Consider the following 13,345-nt stretch of genomic DNA (forward strand, 5'->3'; position numbering starts at 1 on the left):
TCTTCTTCCACTGAAGTCTCCCCGATGTCTCCGTGCCCCTCGATGTCTCCGTGCCCCTCGATGTCTCCCCGTGCCCCTCGATGTCTCCCCGTGCCCCTCGATGTCTCCGTGCCCCTTGATGTCTCCGTGCCCCTCGATGTCTCCGTGCCCCTCGATGTCTCCCCGTGCCCCTCGATGTCTCCCCGTGCCCCTCGATGTCTCCCCGTGCCCCTCGATGTCTCCGTGCCCCTCGATGTCTCCGTGCCCCTCGATGTCTCCGTGCCCCTCGATGTCTCCGTGCCCCTCGATGTCTCCGTGCCCCTCGATGTCTCCGTGCCCCTCGATGTCTCCCCGTGCCCCTCGATGTCTCCCCGTGCCCCTCGATGTCTCCGTGCCCCTCGATGTCTCCGTGCCCCTCGATGTCTCCGTGCCCCTCGATGTCTCCGTGCCCCTCGATGTCTCCGTGCCCCTCGATGTCTCCGTGCCCCTCGATGTCTCCCCGTGCCCCTCGATGTCTCCGTGCCCCTCGATGTCTCCGTGCCCCTCGATGTCTCCGTGCCCCTCGATGTCTCCGTGCCCCTCGATGTCTCCGTGCCCCTCGATGTCTCCGTGCCCCTCGATGTCTCCGTGCCCCTCGATGTCTCCCCGTGCCCCTCGATGTCTCCCCGTGCCCCTCGATGTCTCCGTGCTGCCGCTGCCCCATGTCTCTGTGCTGCTCACCGTGTTCTTCACACATATATATTGTTCTTCACATACTATTTTGTTCGCACCGTTCCGCGCGTATCTTCCGACAAGTAAACAGATGTGCCGAACATCTGTAATCTATTCTTCACTGTGTTCTTCACTGTGTTTTTCACTTAAATGATCCTGTGTTCACTGTGTTCACTGTTTTTATTCTATTCTTCATTGTTCTTCACTGTGTTTTTTTAATTAAATGCTCGATCTCGAGCAGGGGAAATACTCGTCCGAGCAACGAGCCGTCTCGAGTACCTTAATACTCGAACGAGCATCAAGCTCGGACGAGTATACTCGCTCATCTCTAATGGTATCCCATGGATTATTGGGGAGTTCGGACTGCATATCTGCAATGAAGATTCCTAAACACTACGTCCAATTAATTTATTCAGCTCCCAGTTGTAAATGTATCTGGGTGCATTTAGAATCATTAGGGAATTGTCAGTACCTGTCCAGCAACCACAACCAGGTTTGCGCTAGCTGTCAGACTTGGTAGGTGGTGCCGAACTCACCCTGCGACGTCCCTGCGGGCTAAGGCTGTGCCTAAAGCAGATAAACCGCCCTATCTGATGGTCCCTGAGTGACCCTACAAAGTGACAGGAAAACCTACTTCGTCTGGCAGCTGCTGGATGGTGAAGTGGACAGGTAACCGAAATACAGATATAGGTCAATGTTCACACTGGTGACAGAAACCGACACAAGACAGACAGGAAGGTGGGGTCACACTAGGAGATAAACGATACTGAGGGAAAACAACGAATACAGATAGACAAGCGGAGTCAGACAAACCAGGTCGAAACCAAGATGGCGGCAAAGGTACTGATTCGTATAGCAAATAGAATGGTCAATAGGCAAAGCAGAAGTCAATAGCAAGAAACGCAATGGCAAGAGCACTAGATACACAGATAGAACTGCAATAACCAGCACCAGATTATGGCCTGGGCAGAATATAAGGCAGTAATGGACACTACCTCCAGCATTGACTGGCTCAGCCGTCCATCACTCAAACCGCAGCTGCAGGCAAAACGATTACAGAGACACACCCAGCTTTCCCAGTATCAGAAATGGAGCTGTCAATCACAGGCAGCTCCGGGTGTGGTTTTCCAGCAAGGAGCCTTAAACCTGATCCCATCAGTGCAATTTGCGAGTTTTCACAGGCGTGCTCAATGCTGCCACCACTGCTAGATAGTATTTTCAGGCGACCATGTCAGTTTGAGGAGCACTGCCCTATGACCCAATCTGGAGGTGGGGGGATCCACTCCTGCTTTCAATATACAGCTATATATTCAACTAAATCATGACAGACTTCAGAGAAACAACTATGAGAACTACTAGCTATCCCTGGTATTTAACTGTCCCTGATCTAAACTGGTTGTTCAGATCCAGTTATTCATATGCAGAATGAAAAATATTTAAAATTTGAAGTTCCATTAATCTGGAATTGAACATTTTTGAATTTAAAGTTCTATCAATCCTGAATTGAAATATTTTTCTTTGAAATTCCATCAATCTGGAATTGAAAAATTTTAAGTTGATATTCTAGGAATGCAGAGTGTTGTAGGAAGCTGGTAGTTCTATAAATTGTTGTGCAATATAACGATTAATATCACTACCTTCCTCGTTGTACTGTTTATTATATCTTATATCTTCTGTTTCTAGTCTCTGTATTGTACACTATAATTTACCACACTCAGGGTTAATACCAATAATATTTATTAACACGCTAGAAGTATACAATGTTAATCACAATACCCACAAACCCACAGAATCCAACCCACCACAATGCATATAAACACACACACACACAATATAATATTCGTTACACCTAACTATCCCTATTATTACAGAGAACGAAGGGGGACAGGGAGATTGACAGGAAAGCAGGGGTATAGAGGTAGGTTAATAGATGGAAACAGGGAAGCAGGGGTACAGAGATAGGTTAATAGATGGAAACAGGGAAGCAGGGGTACAGAGATAGGTTAATAGATGGAAGCGGGGAAGCAGGGGTACAGAGATACAGGTACTCAGCCCAATCCGGGAAGGTGCTATAGTGTCTTCTCTATGGTGATCCTCTTAGCTGGTGGTGATGGCAGATTCCTTCTCCTTTCCTAGTTGGTCTGTAGGGAAGATTTTTCTTTTCCTCTCCTCCACACTCATGCCCTTATAAGTCTGCCCCTTGTCCCTTCCCCCCAGAATGGTGGACAACAGATGTTTACCTTCATATCTTGTATATCCATTTGGTCACCCATTCAGCCCCCCTCAGGTGGGAAATGACAAAAGACCCTCCATCCAGACATATAGTCTCCGAATAACTGACCCTGGGTAGTTAAACAACTTTAGAGACAAAAGGACCTGGATTCCCATCCAGATATAGAGATATAAATTGTCTCCGAATAACTGACCCTGAGGAGTTTGAATGACTTTCCCATAATAAAGGGGATTGACATGCAGTTGCCAATTGCCCTCAGTACATCCTGAGTAAGACAGCAGGTGTGCTCTTTCCCAGGGGAAAGGAATATGACAGAGGGATATTTTATATATATATATATATTACAAATATTACAAATATCTATGGACACTTCCTTTACATTCCCCCTGTTTCACGGGACGTGACAATTAAATTTGAGGGAAGTGTTTTATTGAATTTGCCTATTTAACCATATTTATCCCTGGTAATGATTCAGGATGGAACGAAGTATAATTTTGGATTTAGGTACCAAGACATCACTTTCCCACAGAGCCACCTTCCTGCCCGTCACCGTAACCCAGTATCCTCTGCCCACAGAGAACGTCATCTGCTTCTTGTCTCTTCCTCTCTGAATCACAGTCCTTTACTATGGTATGAGTCTCTTTGGTTGACCTTGTCTGTGTTGCCAGTCTCCTGCTGTAGCCAATCTCAATTGTTATCCTGAGCAATATAGGACTTCTTTAATACTTCCCACAGGCAGGTTTGATAGAAAGGCCATTTAGCACATGCAGCACCACCCTTGATCTGGTGTTATGGTCATGTAGAGTCATCATCCAATCTGTCACACAGGCAGCAACTTTTCATCAGAGGTGTTAACAATGAAGAACAATGAAGAACCTTGATTGAAGTGGTATCCATGGACAGAAAACCTGGATCTTTACCAAGGCAAATCATTGGGCAAATTAGCATATCAAAGAATGAAGTTGCTTTGGGGCTGTATCCAAACAGTCTCTCCGAGCAGAACACCGCAGAGCCTTTTTTCCATGGCATGGACAATCCCTGCAATCTTTATCTGGTCAAAGTCCTTGATTTTCATTTGGGCAGATATCCACACACTTTTCAGGGTTAATTGATGTTCTTTCCTTCAGATCTGCTACATCAATACCTACAAATAAATAAAAGGAACAATGGCCTCCTGGGAGGAGTTCTCCTCCTTTTGAGCAGTTAGTTTCATCCTGTGTTACTAGGTTCCAAATTAGTTTACATTTGACAAGATAAATCCACTGTGTAAACGTCCAGCACCCTCCTCAATGTACGTAACAGCAATTTAAACAAACCATCTATATTGATGCTAAAGTTAATGTATCTGCCTCTGGGACACTTCCCACCAGGAAATTTATATCTCCCACAGTATACCTCAGTCATAGGGGTCCCTACCATACAACAACTATTGGAGAATCCACTCCATTACATATTAGTATCTGCCATTAACATTACAGTATCTAATACCCATTGTGCATAGACGACAAAGTAGTGTTATGCCACCTCCTGTACACAACTGTCCCCATAATGATTAATATAAATGATTGTATGGAAGAAGATCTCTCTATCTGATTATGTATCTGATCGAGTCCATCAGCATGTACCTTCAAACTGCTGATTTATATCTGCCACAGTATACCTCAGTCATAGGGGTCCCTACCATATGACAATTATTAGAGAATCCACTCCATTACATACCATATTCCATCTCTATGGATTAGTATCTGCCATTACCATTACAGTATCTAATACCCGTTCTGCATAGATGACAAAGTAGTGTAATGCCACCTCCTGTACACAACTGTCCCCATAATGATAAACATAAATGATCATATGGAAGAAGATCTCTCTATCTGATTATATCTCTGATCTAGTCCATCAGCCTGTACCTTCACACTGCTGCTCTACATAAGCTTTCCAGTTTTACTAGGCTGCAGATCATTTCATAGTATTCTAACAGAGTTGTTGCAGTTTAACTTTAACATTTCAATTGGTCTTTAAATTGTGTGAGGCCTACATCCCCCTGAATCCCTCAGCATATAATGTGCCTACAGGGTGCAGTTTACATATAAGGATCTATCACAAGAAAACAAACATTACACATACAGGTTACACATAAAACCAAAGACAACAGGTAATCACAAACAGACACCACATAGACAGGACCACAGAATGTAATTTAGGGCCTACTTGTGATTATCCTCCCCAGTTTTAACTGGTCATTTTGAATCATTAGCACATGGTGGGGCACACGTGGCTGGGAAGAAACCTTTTTATATCCATTTTCTTTGTGCCACACAGATGAATTTTCTATGGTGATGTTGCTAGACACCTTACAGCTACTTGCACACGAGCAATATCTAGCAATATGACCAAAGCTGCCACATTTAAAACATTTCACAAAGCAATGTTTCTTCTGCCTTTCACTATTTGCCAATTTACAATCCTTAGCTATATGACCTAAGCCACCACAAGAAAAACATGTAATACCTTTCATGCTTGGCTTAGGACAGTTTAGATTGTCTCTACATCTTCTAAACTTCTCCATAGCTAGGGATGCACTTCTGACAATCCTACTTTTGCAGGTCCTTACTATACCAGAAAGCATGGTTTTACCTTTACCTTTCTGGCTAGGATCACTTTTGGGGATGTTTAATCTGTTGCCAGCTTTATTCCCCCCTTTTTGCCCTGCAGAGGGCAAAACTTCTGAGGACTCTAGCCTTGACTTTAACCCCTTAAGGACGGAGGGTTTTTCGGCTAATTTCTCGCTCTCCAACTTCAAAAATCCATAACTTTTTCATTTTTACGTATACAGACCTGTGTGAGGGCTTATTTTGTGCGTAACAAATTTTACTTTCCCGTAATGTTATTTATTTTAACATGCCATGTACTGCGAAGCTGAAAAAAAATTCCAAATGTGGAAAAATTGAAAAAAAACCGCACGTGCGTCACATTCTTGTGGGCTCAGTTTTTACGACTTTCACTCTTCGCTCCAAATAACATGCCTACTTTATTCTTTGGTTCGGTGCGATCGCGGTGATACCAAATTTATATAGGTTTTATTGTGTTTTAATACATTTTCAAAAATTAAACGAATGTGTACAAAAAAGAAAAAAAATTTTTTGCCATCTTCTGACGCTAATAACTTTTTCATACTTTGGCGCACGGAAATGTGTGAGGGGTCATTTTTTGCGAAATGAGGCGACGTTTTCATTGCTACCATTTTGAGGTCTGTGCGACATTTTGATAATTTTTTATTTTATTTTTTATGTTATGTAAAAAGGTGTAAAAGTCGCATTTCGGACATTTGGGCGCCATTTCCCGCCTCGGAGGTCACCGCCGGCCGTAACCGTTTTTATATTTTGATAGATCGGGCATTTTGGGACGCGGCGATACCTAATATGTCTGTGATTTTTACTGTTTGTTATGTTTTATATCCGTTCTAGGGAAAGGGGGGTGATTTGAACTTTTAATATTTTATTAATTTTTTTTATTTTTTAAACTTTTTTTTTTCTTTTTTTTTTCACTATTTTTTAGACCATCTAGGGTACATTAACCCTAGATGGTCAGATCGCTCCTACCATATACTGCAATACTACAATATTGCAATATATGGCGTTTTTGCAGGTCTTACATTACAATGAGCCACTGGCTCATTGTAACGAACCTGCATAAACCATGTAGCCTCGTGTCAAAAGAAGACCCGAGGCTACCATGGTAACCGATCGCCGCCCCCCGATGACGTTCGGGGGCGTGGCGATCGAAAAAAAGATGGCGGCGCCCGCGCGCCGCCGTCTTTTAAACGCCGCCCGCGACTTTGCGGGCGGCGTTTAGAGGGTTAATAGCCGCGATCGGTGCTAGCACCGACCGCGGTTATTAGCGGTGGGGGTTTTGTGCATAATGCAAAAACCCCCACCTCTGTATGAAGAGGACTCAGCCCGTGAGCCCTCTTCATACATCCCTTATACCTCTGCGCCGTAGAGCTACGGCGCAGAGCGTTAAGGGGTTAAGGTGTAAGACAAGGCTGGCACAATTTTGGAAAAATTACTAATGATGTCTTGCAAGCTAGATATCAGTTGAGACCTGGCTGCAAGTTCATCATTGAGCTTAGCAATCACTACATCTGTAGATGCTGCCTGATCCTTAAATCTCTTGACCTCAGTATAGGACTGAGTCAACTGTGCCTCAATATCAGCATTGTGCTTTCCAATTTCTATCAGTTTTGACTCCAGATTCACACTCTCTGCCAGTTGTGTCTGTAAAGCACAAACCTGCTTAGCGTTATAGACACAACATTTGCAGTGAGATTCTGGGCATTTATTACTTGACACCAAAACACCATGTTCTGGCCTCCACAGCGTCTCATTATAAACATAAATAAGTTTCGCGAGCATGTGGAGCCGTTTAGTAGCCTTATTTAATATTGACTGCTTCTTTATATGTTCCCTGTCATAATTCTGCATTTGTTCTAACAAATCAGACCACAGCGTTTCAGCTGACTTGTATGATGTGGGTGGCTCTGGGTTAAATTTACTCTGCTTAGCTAAATTCAACAGTGTGGAAAGATCCATACTTACTTGTTCCATGGCCATCTCCACTGTTGGCGCTGTCCTCTTTGTCTGCGCTGCTTGAATAAGGTCCTTTATCTTCTGGAACGCCTTTTCCCGACCAACTGGACTTCAACCGTACAACATGAACACCAACATTGATGCAGTGGAACGACACCCTGAAGGATTTCTCTTCCAACTACTCCTTGTCAAAGAGCCTCACACAGAAAGATTTGCAGAGGAAACTGAAAATTATTAATAATCATAAAACAGTACACAAAAAAATTAAAATAAGTTCTCTGTTATTAATTCTTCCTTGTCCTCTCAAGCACAGCTGTGTTACCTGTCCGAACTTCAAGGCCTTGCACACAGTATGACACCACACTACACCGTGTACCAATGTCACCTGTCCGTGCTTCTACCTATCTTAGTTCACAGTATAAAACAGCTTCACTTAATGAACACATAAGAACAAATTAATTAACAGTTGGGCCTGGCTCGCCAATGTAATAGGAAGCTGGTAGTTCTATAAATTGTTGTGCAATATAACGATTAATATCACTACCTTCCTCGTTGTACTGTTTATTATATCTTATATCTTCTGTTTCTAGTCTCTGTATTGTACACTATAATTTACCACACTCAGGGTTAATACCAATAATATTTATTAACACGCTAGAAGTATACAATGTTAATCACAATACCCACAAACCCACAGAATCCAACCCACCACAATGCATATAAACACACACACACACAATATAATATTCGTTACACCTAACTATCCCTATTATTACAGAGAACAAAGGGGGACAGGGAGATTGACAGGAAAGCAGGGGTATAGAGGTAGGTTAATAGATGGAAACAGGGAAGCAGGGGTACAGAGATAGGTTAATAGATGGAAACAGGGAAGCAGGGGTACAGAGATAGGTTAATAGATGGAAGCGGGGAAGCAGGGGTACAGAGATACAGGTACTCAGCCCAATCCGGGAAGGTGCTATAGTGTCTTCTCTATGGTGATCCTCTTAGCTGGTGGTGATGGCAGATTCCTTCTCCTTTCCTAGTTGGTCTGTAGGGAAGATTTTTCTTTTCCTCTCCTCCACACTCATGCCCTTATAAGTCTGCCCCTTGTCCCTTCCCCCCAGAATGGTGGACAACAGATGTTTACCTTCATATCTTGTATATCCATTTGGTCACCCATTCAGCCCCCCTCAGGTGGGAAATGACAAAAGACCCTAGATTCCCATCCAGACATATAGTCTCCGAATAACTGACCCTGGGTAGTTAAACAACTTTAGAGACAAAAGGACCTGGATTCCCATCCAGATATAGAGATATAAATTGTCTCCGAATAACTGACCCTGAGGAGTTTGAATGACTTTCCCATAATAAAGGGGATTGACATGCAGTTGCCAATTGCCCTCAGTACATCCTGAGTAAGACAGCAGGTGTGCTCTTTCCCAGGGGAAAGGAATATGACAGAGGGATATTTTATATATATATATATTACAAATATTACAAATATCTATGGACACTTCCTTTACACAGAGCTTATTCAGACACTGGCAAAGCCAAGCAGTGTGGGATCTATTCTTTGCTCATCTTAATAAAAAATTAGGATATCATTGCTTGAAAAGAAGCAGGTCCTTCCACCAGTGTTGCTGAACACATGCTCTGACAGGACTTTAGCTGAAGGGCAGGAGCCTTGTGTCTGGCTCTGGCCATGTGTCCAATTTTACCCAACCAGAAACTGATAAAGGGAGGACCCATCCTTCAGTACCAGGGGTTGTGTGGACAGGTATGTGAATCACATGTGAATGTGATTCACCATGTGAATCAAATTCTGCCTCCCTGCACTAAGTGCCCCAATGAAGATGAAGATTGAGAAGAAATGAGCATGGCATTTCACATTGTGGCCATTCTTTCTTTTAGACTTCCTCCTCCTCCACCTCTTCCACCTACATGGCCACATCCAGTGCAACTGCTCCCCCCCCCCCAGACCCCTGACAATTGTCTAAAATAATAATTTCTTTCTGTTTTTCCTAATTATTATTTTAAGCACTTTATTCAATTCATTTGCCCTTGCAATTGCCCTGTTTAGAAATGAGAACCCATTGGATACCCATTGTGTTTTTTTTATGTGAGAGGAAGGGCCTAGATCAGTGATGGCTAACCTATGACACAGCACTTCCTCCTCCTCTTCCTCCACCGGCCCCTCCCCCTGTGTGAGCTGTGCCTCGTGTCTCCAGTCAGCACAGGTATCATCCCGGGGCTCAGCACCAGGAGAGGTGACCCGGGCCATCAACTCCCGAAACTCCTCTGCAGCTCCTGATTGTTGTGCTGGGGGAGTTGTTGTAGTAGGTCACCTCTACACTGACCATCTCCACAGCAGGGATGAGGGAGGACAACCACTCTCATCATACATACAAGACATCATACAGTGAGTAAGGTCAGTGTACTGTATGATAGAAGACATCTGGGCTTGTGTGTCAGTTTTGTGACGTACAAGCCCTGAAATAATCACAACGCCTTGCAAATCGCCAGACATTGCGATTATTTTGCTCCTCATGAAGGAGATGCGGACAGTGGCGCCTGCACCTTGCTATAACCTGTGAACTTTCATGACAAAGTTTGCAGGTTACTAGGCAATTCCACACGTGTCTGATTGTAACCAATCTATTACAATGTGCGATGTGGAAAATCCCCATATACTGCCAGACTGTAGTATACTGTAGTATGATAGTTTATGGTAGGATCAATCAGACAACCTAGGGTTAAAGTACCCAAGAAGTTAAATAATTATACATGTTTGTTATTTAAACTACAAATATCACAAAATTATGTTTTTTTTCTCAAGGTGACACACCACCCGAGTTATGCTCGGTTTTTTGGCGAATTTTGACACACCAAGCTCAAAAGGTTGATCATCACTGGCCTAGATTTTTCCATTGCATACTTTATGGCAGTGAGAGAAAAGGCCAGTGGGCACCCTGCTGGATTTGAGCTATTGAGAGAGAATGCAGTCCTGGTCTGCTTATCACTATATATAAATGTACAAAATAATTGTAAGATTGTGGCAATATTTTTGTAAAATCTTTCTTATAACATAGCATCCTATGAGAAAGCAAGATATCCAAACTCATAATGCATAGCATTGAGAATTTACTGATAATGGGTCTGAAGTCACAACTGCAATTTAACTATCTGTTTATATGAGATATGAAAATGAGTGATTTTCCTGAAATACACTTTCCCTAAAGCAGTGATGGGCAACCTTTTGAGATTGGTGTGTCAAAATTTGCCAAAAAAACGAGCATAACTCGGGTGGTGTGTCACCTTGAGAAAAAAAACATAATTTTGTGATATTTATAGTTTAAATAACAAACATGTATAATTATTTAACTTCTTGGGTACTTTAACCCTAGGTTGTCTGATTGATCCTACCATATACTATCATACTACAGTATACTACAGTCTGGCAGTATATGGGGATTTTCCACATCGCACATTGTAATAGATTGGTTGCAATCAGACACGTGTGGAATTGCCTAGTAACCTGCAAACTTTGTCATGAAAGTTCACAGGTTATAGCGAGGTGCAGGCGCCACTGTCCGCATCTCCTTCATGAGGAGCAAAATAATCGCAATGTCTGGCGGTTTGCAAGGCGTTGTGATTATTTCAGGGCTTGTACGTCACAAAACTGACACACAAGCCCAGATGTCTTCTATCATACAGTACACTGACCTTACTCACTGTATGATGTCTTGTATGTATGATGAGAGTGGTTGTCCTCCCTCATCCCTGCTGTGGAGATGGTCAGTGTAGAGGTGACCTACTACAACAACTCCCCCCAGCACAACTATCAGGAGCTGCAGAGGAGTTTCGGGAGTTGATGGCCGGGTCACCTCTCCTGGTGCTGAGCCCCGGGATGATACCTGTGCTGACTGGAGACACGAGGCACAGCTCACACAGGGGGAGGGGCCGGTGGAGGAAGAGGAGAAGGAAGTGCTGTGAGTTCAGTGCATGACATTCTCTCAGCCTCCCGGCTACTTCACCTGGCCGTGTAGGAGGCGAGGATGAAACTTAACTCTCCGGTGGCCGCGTGTCACTGAAAATGGCTAGGCGTGTCAGCACTGACACGCGTGTCATAGGTTAGCCATCACTGCCCTAAAGCAGTCAAAAAGCAATCAAAAAAACAAAAAACAAAATTGTATTCATAAGACAATAGCTCTTAGAACAACTATGCCAATTACTTTAAAGGGATATTCCCATGTGGGCATTCATTCTTGATGTTAACATTTCTTCAATTGGATGTTATTTAAAAAATGTTCCTGTGTGAAGATAATTTGTCATAAATGTAGCCCTATTAAACAAATGGCTTCCTCGAATACGAACATCTCACATTTTGGCAGCGGTAGCCAGACATGCGCTATTGAGCCCTGTCTGACCACATGGTTCAGCTGTGGGATGTGCTGTTTGTTTCCTTGCCCAATCACACCAGCAGAGGTGGCCGTATCCAAGGACACAGTCTTGTTTCTTTTTTTTTAATATTTATGTTTTATTAGATTTTATACAAACATAGTACGCAACTAGAGATGAGCGAGCACTAAAATGCTCGGGTGCTCGTTATTCGAGACAAACTTTTCCTGATGCTCGAGTGCTCGTCTCGAATAACGAGCCCCATTGAAGTCAATGGGAGACTCAAGCATTTTTCAAGGGGACCAAGGCTCTGCACAGGGAAGCTTGGCCAAACACCTGGGAACCTCAGAAAAGGATGGAAACACCACGGAAATGGACAGGAAACAGCAGGGGCAGCATGCATGGATGCCTCTGAGACTGCTTAATCGCACCATTATGCCAAAATTATGGGCAACAGCATGGCCATGACAGAGTGACAGAATGAGGCTAGATAGCATCTAAAACATGCAATAATTGACCCTGACACTATAGGGGACGGCATGCAGAGGCAGCGGCAGCAGCGGCAGGCTAGAGAGTGTCATGGCGACATACCCTAAATGGACTCAGGCTTCAAACCAATGGGTCGCAGAGAGGAACCAAAGTAGGTGAGCAATAAGCGCTGAAATTATTTCCTATGTCAACAAAAGGTTGACGGTATATTTAGTCGATAACACAGCATAATGGCTACATAGTGACCAAGTTCCATAACGTATCTGGTGAAACACCCGAAAAATGAGCCTGACACGGCTCGTTTGATAAGGGGACGACATGTGGAGGCAGCCATGGAGACGACTTCCATGATTAAGAGCGACAGTATGGGGCATCCATATTGCGCTGCTATGATTGCAACTTCAGGTCTCCACCATGGCGGCGACAGATGGGCCGAGTTCCACTATGTATCTGGTGAAACACCTGAAAATTCTGCCTGACACAGCTCGTTTGATAAGGGGATGATGTGCTGCATATCCTCTCTTGCTCCAGCGTCTGGGGTATAGAGAGTTGAAAGTTTCGCATGGAGACATTGGTGGACGCTGTGGAGGATCGTGGAGGCAAAATGGACAGGAAACAGCAGGGGCAGCATGCATGGATGCCTCTAGGCTGCCTTATCTTGGGATGGAACTTGCGCTCTGCTACCAGGCGAGCTTTCGTCTGTCCAAGCCCCTGTCTCTCGGCTCCTCTCCACCCAAAATGGGCCTGGGGGCCAGAAGCGTTTACTTTGAAAAAATTATAATTTTCAAGCATGCGGGGTCGTTTGAATATTTCACCTAGGAATAATGGAATAGCGTAGTGGTTCTATTTTTAATTGTTTTTTCGGAAATGGTTCCATGATTAAGAGCGACAGTATGGGGCATCCATATTGCGCTGCTATGATTGCAGCTTCAGGTATCCAGCATGG

The sequence above is a fragment of the Engystomops pustulosus genome, chromosome 5, assembly GCF_040894005.1.
Source record: "Engystomops pustulosus chromosome 5, aEngPut4.maternal, whole genome shotgun sequence".
Classification (NCBI taxonomy): Eukaryota; Metazoa; Chordata; class Amphibia; order Anura; family Leptodactylidae; genus Engystomops; species Engystomops pustulosus.